Source organism: Fukomys damarensis, unplaced genomic scaffold, assembly GCF_012274545.1.
Source record: "Fukomys damarensis isolate Sample0158 unplaced genomic scaffold, DMR_v1.0_HiC HiC_scaffold_36, whole genome shotgun sequence".
NCBI lineage: Eukaryota > Metazoa > Chordata > Mammalia > Rodentia > Bathyergidae > Fukomys > Fukomys damarensis.
In genome coordinates this window covers 23,079,093-23,087,483 of record NW_022900948.1, presented here as the reverse complement: position 1 = coordinate 23,087,483, position 8,391 = coordinate 23,079,093, and the positions used below count along the sequence as shown (strand labels likewise).

Sequence of the window (8,391 nt, the reverse complement as noted above, 5' to 3'; positions counted from 1 at the left end):
CCCGGAAAAAAAAAAAAAAAAAAAAAGAATGTGAATTATGGAGCTTAACTGCCCAGGAACAAACCTTAGCTCTAGCACTTACTCTTTACATTAATATAAGTTGTCTGGTTTCCATACTTTTTTCTTTTTCTTTTTCTTTTTTTCTCTCTTTCTTTGTGGTGGTGGTGATGGTGGTGGTGGTAGTGGTGCTGGGGATTGAACCCAGGAACTTTGCACTAAACTACATCTCCATTTCTATTTACTTAATCTATCTTGGGGGAGCATGGTGAGACAGGGTCTCGCTATGTTATACAAGTTGGCTTCAAACTTGAGGCAATCCTCCTGCCTCAGCCTACTGAGTGCTGGGATTATAAGCATGCACCACCACACCCAGCTCTATTTAATTATTTATAAGTTCTCACTAAATTGTCCAGACTAGGCTGCAACTTGAAATGCTCCTGCCTCAGCCTCCTGAGCTACTGGTATTATAGGCATCAGTCACTGTTTCCGCTGTTTCCCACATCTGTAAAATAGAGATTGTCACACACGCGTGCGCGCACACACACACACACACACACACACACACACGCACACACCACAGCTCCTCTAAATGAAAGAAAAGAAAAATGTCAACTACCTCACAGCATCAACTACAAATAAAATCTAAAGCACTCAGAATGGGACCTGGCACTTAGTCAGCAGTGCATGCTACCACAGAACAGGGTGGAAAGAGCAAAATTCTCCCCTTTTCTCTATACCCCTGTTCAGTCACTCTTCTCTTCCATGGGGTTCCTATTTAAGTAGACACGTCTATTCTATTTATACACACAGTCTTTCTCCTCCATTTCCTGTTTCTCCTCTTTCTCTCCCCTCCTTCTCTGCTCTTCTGTATCTCTTCTCCCCGCCCCTTGCCACCCTTTCTCTGGCATACCGTGGTTAGCCCTGGGTTGCATGCTTTAAATGACAGCTCTAAAGGTAACTGACCACTTCTGAGAATATTGGCTGTCATCTCTGTCTTCTGCATTCCTTAGTTCCTGCTGCCATACTGAAGATTTGCCATTAGTGGCACTCATCACGCACTTGTTAAGCCAATCCAAATGTACTCAATTTTCCTTTGACCGTTAAAACAATATGAAATAAACTTATTAAATGTTTCACATGAGGTATCCACACATGTAATATTCATTTGTGATTAATTCTATCAAAGTAATTTTCCTTTCCCTTCAGGTTTCACTTTCCCATTCCTCTTGAGTCCTACCACATTCTACATTTTGTTCACAAGTCATATCTCCATTTCTCCATGACAAAATTGTGAAATTTTGAGACATTAACAGATTTTTAGTACGAAGCAAATGCTCTACACGTTTATCATCTGAAGGAAAGATACATATGAAATACTTCAAAGAGCGTAAGCATAAAATTTCACGACCATTAGTTTCACCTACCTAAAACTGTCACAAATCAAACAGAGAGCCACAATTGCTTATTAGCTTTGTAACCTCTAGGTAGGGTTTTTTAATCTCTCTCGGAATAAATTTCACCTTTTATAAAATGGAAGTAATGCATATTGTATGAGGATTTAAAATGAGAGAACATCCATAAAACACAGTTTTATACCTAGCACATGGCAGACACTCTGATTTATCTGTTGAATGGATTGATCACTGACAACAGAGAAAAGAGGTACACAAAATGAAACCCTTTCGACTGAATCCTCTTAGCCCAAAGTATAATTCTTCTGAGTGTTTACTCAAAGACTGGGATGAAAATGATGCATCATGGCAGTGAGAGTACTCATAAACCCAATAATCTTAAATCAATGAAACTTAAGATTTCATTAGGAAAAGAATAGATGGGGATGTCTCCCTCACATCAGTTCTATTTGTCTAATTTTCAAAGTCACGTCGTCAAGAAAAATGCCCATAACTCAATTTATTCTTAACATACTGACATTTCAAAGAAAAAAATTCTGTTCTACCTTGAGTTAGGATGTTTGAAATGCTACGATAGAATTATTTTCTCCTAAATTCTTAACAAAAGTCATCACATTACAACTTGAATCTAATTCCAAGTAAAGAGGTTTATAATACAAATAGCAATACAAATTTCAATATCAAAATACTTCAAGTGAAGAAGTGAGCCATGTAGAAAGCTGTGGGAAGAGCATGACAGGCAGAGTATGCAGCAAATGCAAATCTCCTCAGTCCCAGAGGCTCCTGATGCTAGAAGAGCAGCAAGAAGGTACAAATGACCGGATCAGTACAGAAGGGTGAGATGTGTAAAGCAAGCTAGGTAATTCAGGGTCATAAGTAATTCCTATGTGCATCATAGTGACAATCTGTGTTTTTACTCTAAGTAAACTAGACGCTGGCAAACTTTTGATAGTAAATATTTTAGACTTCATTGACCAGTCTCTGCTCAGACATTCAAATCTGCCAATATAGGATGAAAGCAGCCATGGGAAATAGGTAAATTAATGAACAAGGCTGTGTTCCAATAAAATGCTATTTATTTTCATTGTTAAATAAAAGATACACAGAGTCACAATCTACTTCCATGATCTCTCTTAAAATCACATCCATGAAACTCCTCACTTTAGCCAAAATGAATCATTAGGCTATATTTAAAATAGTCTTATTGAGAAGCTGGGCGTGGTGGCACACGCCTGTAATCCTAGCACAGGGTAGTCTAAGGTAGGAGGATCACTGTGAGTTGGAGACCAGCCTGTGCTACATAGTGAGTTCCAGGTCAGTCTCAACTACTTAGTGAGACCCTGTCTTCAAAAAAAAAGTTTTATTGAGAACCAAGATCTATCAATTAAAGGTCCAAGATTTCAATGATTAATGTAACTGTACTGTATACTTAAAAAGCACCAATAAACTCAATTTAAAAAAAGTCTTATTTAGTTACAACAAAACTTGGAAAGATATTTCTAATATATGACAAACATGACTTCTTAATTTTATTGTACTTAGTCCATTTGAGTTGAACAGTATGTATCTATTTTAAAAACTAATTGCAATACAGCTATTTTCAAAACAGTTAACATTCAGCTTGCTAGTGGTTGATATGAATTCCAAAATAAGCATGAGAATAGTCTAGCTTTTGCCTGAACTCCAGGTGTTAAGTATTTTTAAACTGCCTATTGATATACTTCTGCTTTAACCTTTCAGCTTTTCAAATTTACATCCTTAAAAACAGAAGTAGGAAAAATAAAGAACCTCATGTATCTCTCATTCCTCAAACATGCTTTTTCATCAAATTATTAAAAATAATCATGTAGGCAACACAAATGTACAGATTATCTGTGACACAAGTCAGGGTGTTTTAGATCAAGTATGAATCACAGTGGAGCACACAGTCACATACATGGACCCACCCTGTGATTATTTCCCCAGTTTCTTAATGCACAACTGTACTTGGTAACTGGCACAATCCGCATATTTATTCTCTGATCCAGAGTAAGAATCATTATGGTAGGAAAGATCAAGTAAAAACCAACATGAGAAAAAACAAAAACAAAAACAGAAATTGGTGCCACAACCAAAGACTTGGAAGATTAATAGGTGATAATAGCGTGTTTGTTTGGGGTCTATATACCAAGCAGATGTATTTTGGTGAATGACTGGATTATCATAAACACAGACAGGTGGTAATCCCAATTGCAGCTAGTATTCAAAATATACATTTTTATCAGATCAAATAAATACAGCTTTTATAACCAGGCAAGTAAATGCTTTTTTCTCCATATTAATTTGAAAAAAAAACACAAACAAAACCAGAAGCACTTTGTATTTTGTTAACTATAACAGTCTTGCTTTAGGTCTACGTCAACTCTCCTATTCTCCAACATAGTCCACAGAGATTTTGATCATAATGACAGCCCACACAATACCACACTGTCCTACAACACTAATGATATAATAATAATTGGACCTGATGATCAGAAAATAGTTACCACTTAGGTATCTTACCAAGATATTTGCAAACTAGAAATGGGAAGTCAGATTCCAGTCCTGGATCATTTGCAATCAGTCAGCAGATAGAACAACAGCTCTATTTAAAAAGGGCATTTAGGGCCAGGGATTTAACTCAGTGGCACTGTGTCTGCCTTGCAAGCGCAAGGTTGTGAGTTTGATCCCTGGTACCAAAAAAAAAAAAAGAGAGAGAGAGAGAATTAGATATGAAAACTAAATAGATAAAAAACTGTTAATTAGAAGGTTCAAAGACAAAAAAGCAAGTACTATCATCACAAAGGTTATTAGATGCAAAAAGCAGTTTCAACTCTGGAGGAACAAATGATAAGCTAAAATTATTAAAATTTAGGGCCAGGGATTTAGCTCAGTGGCACCATGCCTGCCTTGTAAGCACAAGGTCCTGAGTTCAATCCCAGGTACCACACAAAAAAATTATTAATATTGAGATGCTTAGAGGAAAAGCTCTTTAGAGTCAAAACGAAGAACCCTAAGGAAGAGACTCATTACACATACACACACCAAATACTGCGTATAAAGTTCTAATCCCAAGCTATACAGTCCATTAGTGGTAGAATATGAACTACACTCTGGTCTCTTGACTTTAAGATCTTTCAACAACATGCCCTGACCAATATTTTGTCAGGTTATTCAAAAATTCTAACTTTCCTTTCACTTAAAAAAAAAAAGTTAAGGGCCAGGACATACCTCATTGGTGCCATGCCTGTCTGACAAGCGCAAGGTCCTGAGTTAAATCCCTGTTACGGGAAAAAAAAAATTAAATGTCAGGCCTGGTGGTGCACACTGTAAGTCCAGCACCCTGGGAAGGTAAAGCAGGAAGATCACAATTTCCAGCCCAGCCTGGACTACTTAGCAACTTATTGAGATCCTGTCTCAAATTTTTAAAAAATTAAAAAGGGCTAGGAGGTAATTCAGTATAAAGGCCCTAGATTCAATCCCCTGAACCACCATCTGCCAACTGTTCAAAAGCAAAATTCTCTAAACTCAGAAAAATATTAATTATAGATTGTCATTTCTAATTTCACATTGGAGAGACCCTATCCTGGTTTTTAAAATCATTTAACAAAAGTGGCTTTTGCAAGATCATGAGTGTTCTATTTTTATCTGGGAATTGATTAACTAAGTGTGATCATTTTGAAAATTCACTGAGCTGACTTTTATGCTTTTCTGTTTTTACATAAGGATTCATAAAGACTGCAGGTTATACTACCATCACTGCTCCTACTTGCCCAGATAAAATAAAACAGCCCAATAGATAAATGGGCAAAAGATAAGCAATTTATAGAATACCCAGACTGATAAATTCTTAGTTTATTAACTCTCTAATCTCATACAAATTCAAAGAAGGAACAAACAACAAACTGTCCTGCATCTAATACCTAAAACAAAGGAGAAATTGGTTTGTGGTATGGAAATGGCAGAAATCATGAGAGAAAATGATCATGTCAAATGATTCCTTATTGAAAAGTGTAAATAATGAGCAACAATGAACATTAAATAGACATGCAAAGAGAGAACAGAACACCAAATGGGTGAGAAAAAGGAATAGACTACCTCTATAATTTAATAAATTATGTGAGTTAGGAAAGTTATTTTAGTTACTTAGCTTAGGAAAGTTTTATTTTAGTTATTTTAGTTTATTTTTAAAACTATTTCTCAACTGCTAAATGCGTTCATTAACTCCTACCTTATAGCAATGTGTGTGGACTAGAATTATCATATTGAAAGATTCTGCATGTATTTTATATTATTAACTGTAAGAAGGATAGTACATCTTTTATGCAATACTGTCAAAAAAAGAAAGAAGAAAACGAATTTGGGTTTCTTTAGGGTTATACTATTATCTTTCATTTTGATATCATCAACATCTAATACAGTGCTTGATGTAGCATTTCAATACATATTTGCTTAACTGAACTATATATGACTTGAAGAGAGGTTAGAAAAACAATTGTGGCAGACTTTAAAGCAGTTAAGACTTCTTTCATAGGAGAAATAATTATAGATTAAATAATTATAAATAAATAACTATAGATTACATTTTCAGAAGTCTTATGGTACAGACCAACTGGATGTAAATACCTAAATGTCTTATTTTAATAAAGGTTTAATGTGAAAAAATGGAAACAAAGTCTTTGTAAATAGGGAAGGGTGAAAGGGGGTGAAGAGAGGGCAGGGGTATGAGGCCCTCTTGGCCTCCACTAGTATTTTTTAAGAACTAGACACAGTCCACAAAACAAATGTTAAGCTATACATGGTAGGAAAGTAGGGACATATTGCAGCGGGAGAGAATATTTGAAAACTGAGAGAGCATAAAATGCTTGAGAAGGTAAAGATAAGAACCTTTTTTGGAACTATAGATTTTTTTTAAAAAGAACAAGATGGATATTTTTATAATTTTTGGCACAGGAAAGCCATTCCTAATACAATACACAAATCTCAGGAATGAGAAAAATTAAGAATTGTTTATCAAAAAAAATTAAATTGATTTGACTATGAAGTATTCAAATCTACTGCCATAAAAGTCTATACACAAAGTTAAAAGATAGCTTTACCACACATAAGTAGAATATCAATGAGAATCAATAAAACAACCTACAGCCCAATAGAAAAATAGGCAAAAGATAATAAGCAAGTTATTGACTTTTTTTTTTTTTTTTTTACAAATGACCAAAAAAACCTAAGGAGCACACATTCATTCATAACCAGAAAAAATGTAAAAACTATTCTGATCATAAAAATGACAAGATATGAGGACTTGAAAATAACCAACACTGTCAAAGGGAATAAGCTAACATGATTCCCATAAAAGCTTAAATACATAGAATTAAGATCTATCACTTTTGCCTCCTTACAGTACTGGTACTATAAAAACCATTTTACACTCCATGTACAATACTGCTTTAGCATTCAGATATCCAAATGAGTCTTAAAGTTTGGGGTCTCAAAACCTATCTATACCCCTAAAAATTAATGGGCAGATGAGTGGTTACTGGGGCTGCAGAAGGATTGACTATAAAAAGACAGAAGGGAATTTGCAGTGAGGAAATTGTTCTATATGATTATGGTAATATTTGTTCAAAATCATAGAAATTTATATTAAAAATAGTGAATATACCGCATACAAATATACCTTTTATAAAAACCTGACTTAAATTTCTTGAGGAACCCAAAGAGTTTTTGCTTTATAGGGATTGCAAGTATTGACACACAGCATAGTAGAAATTGTAACTGAATTTTAAAAGTTTTCAGTTATTTTTTAATAAATACACTAAATGTTAACTAATGTATTCTTCATGAAAAATAACTTTTTCAAAGCAAAAACATCTAGCGAGAAGAGACACACTGTTGTATTCTGTATTGCTCTTACCCTGTCACAAGTCATTATATCCTCTGCAAAACTTAACTGTACACCTCTGAGAAAATGAGAGTGAAAAGATGAATAATTCACTCTCAAGCTCCGTGAAAAAAAAATCTGAATACTATTATGAAAATAATTTTAACCAGAAGTGTCAAGGAACCCCATGAGTTCTTGGACCACATTTTGAGGTCTTCTGATTTAGCCAATACAAGAAAATGTCAAATTTTGAATACGGAGTCGAAACAAAATGTACTTTTTAAATCAAGGAAGCAGTATCCTAGTAATTCTCTTGCTTAAATAGAGTAAAATTCCTCTCCTCCAAGTCAAAATCTCTACCAAACAATGATTTACAATGAGCTACAGGCTCCAATGTAAGTAAAAATATACTTTTGCGACCCAAGGATTTAGGAAACCAGTAGTGCATAAGAAAGTTACAGCAGGATGTTTAAAACTTCATTCATCAATCATGAGGACAAGGAAGATCATGGGCAGCGTGAATACGTGGAGAGGTGAGAAATGACTGACTTCAAAGGGATGCATAAAATACAAAGGAAGGTTAAATAACTGTAAAAAAGTAAAGCAACATAGGAGCAGACATAATCTGAATGTAAGAAGCGAGAAAACACAAAAATCGTCCCTTTTGAGACAGGTGGTGGCACCACTGAGCTAAATCCCCGGCAAACATCGTCCCTTGATCACAGGGTTAACAGAACACAGAAACCTGTGTCAAACCCGTAAGCCCATTCCACAACTGTGCCAGAAGACTAACTTATGCAATGTCCCTCGCGACCGTGAAAGCGAGACTCCACTCGCTTCTCAAGCAATCATTCTGCCTCACTTGCTATCCGAGGCATTAGGACGCAGCGACAGGGGAAGGCCGCAGTGCCCCGGGAGGCTACAAAGTCCCGCAGAAGTTCAAGAGCTTGCACAACTTTCAGAACTGGAGAGTAAGTAGTACCTGTAACTCCAAGGGACCAAGTCTAAGACATGCGGTCCAGGGCGCGTGGCGGCGCGGTTCTCCGGCACCGGTCCTGGGGACCCGGCAGCGACCGACTG

The 8,391-nt window shown here is 35.9% G+C and overlaps 1 protein-coding gene across 5 annotated transcripts in view; it reads right to left on the bottom strand.

Annotated features, from left to right (window-relative positions):
• Tmem38b (transmembrane protein 38B) overlaps window positions 1-8,391 on the bottom strand; it is a 50,607-nt gene that overhangs the window by 34,274 nt on the left and 7,942 nt on the right. The window contains exon 2 of one of the 5 annotated variants that reach the window (XM_019206840.2): window positions 4,662-4,711. The exons of 3 other annotated variants lie outside the window; for them this stretch is intronic. The gene's annotated coding sequence lies outside the window, so the exon portion shown is untranslated. Of the gene's footprint in view, window positions 1-4,661; window positions 4,712-8,293; window positions 8,367-8,391 lie in introns of those variants that run through there. One more of the 5 variants, XM_010619697.3, reaches the window with a different exon arrangement.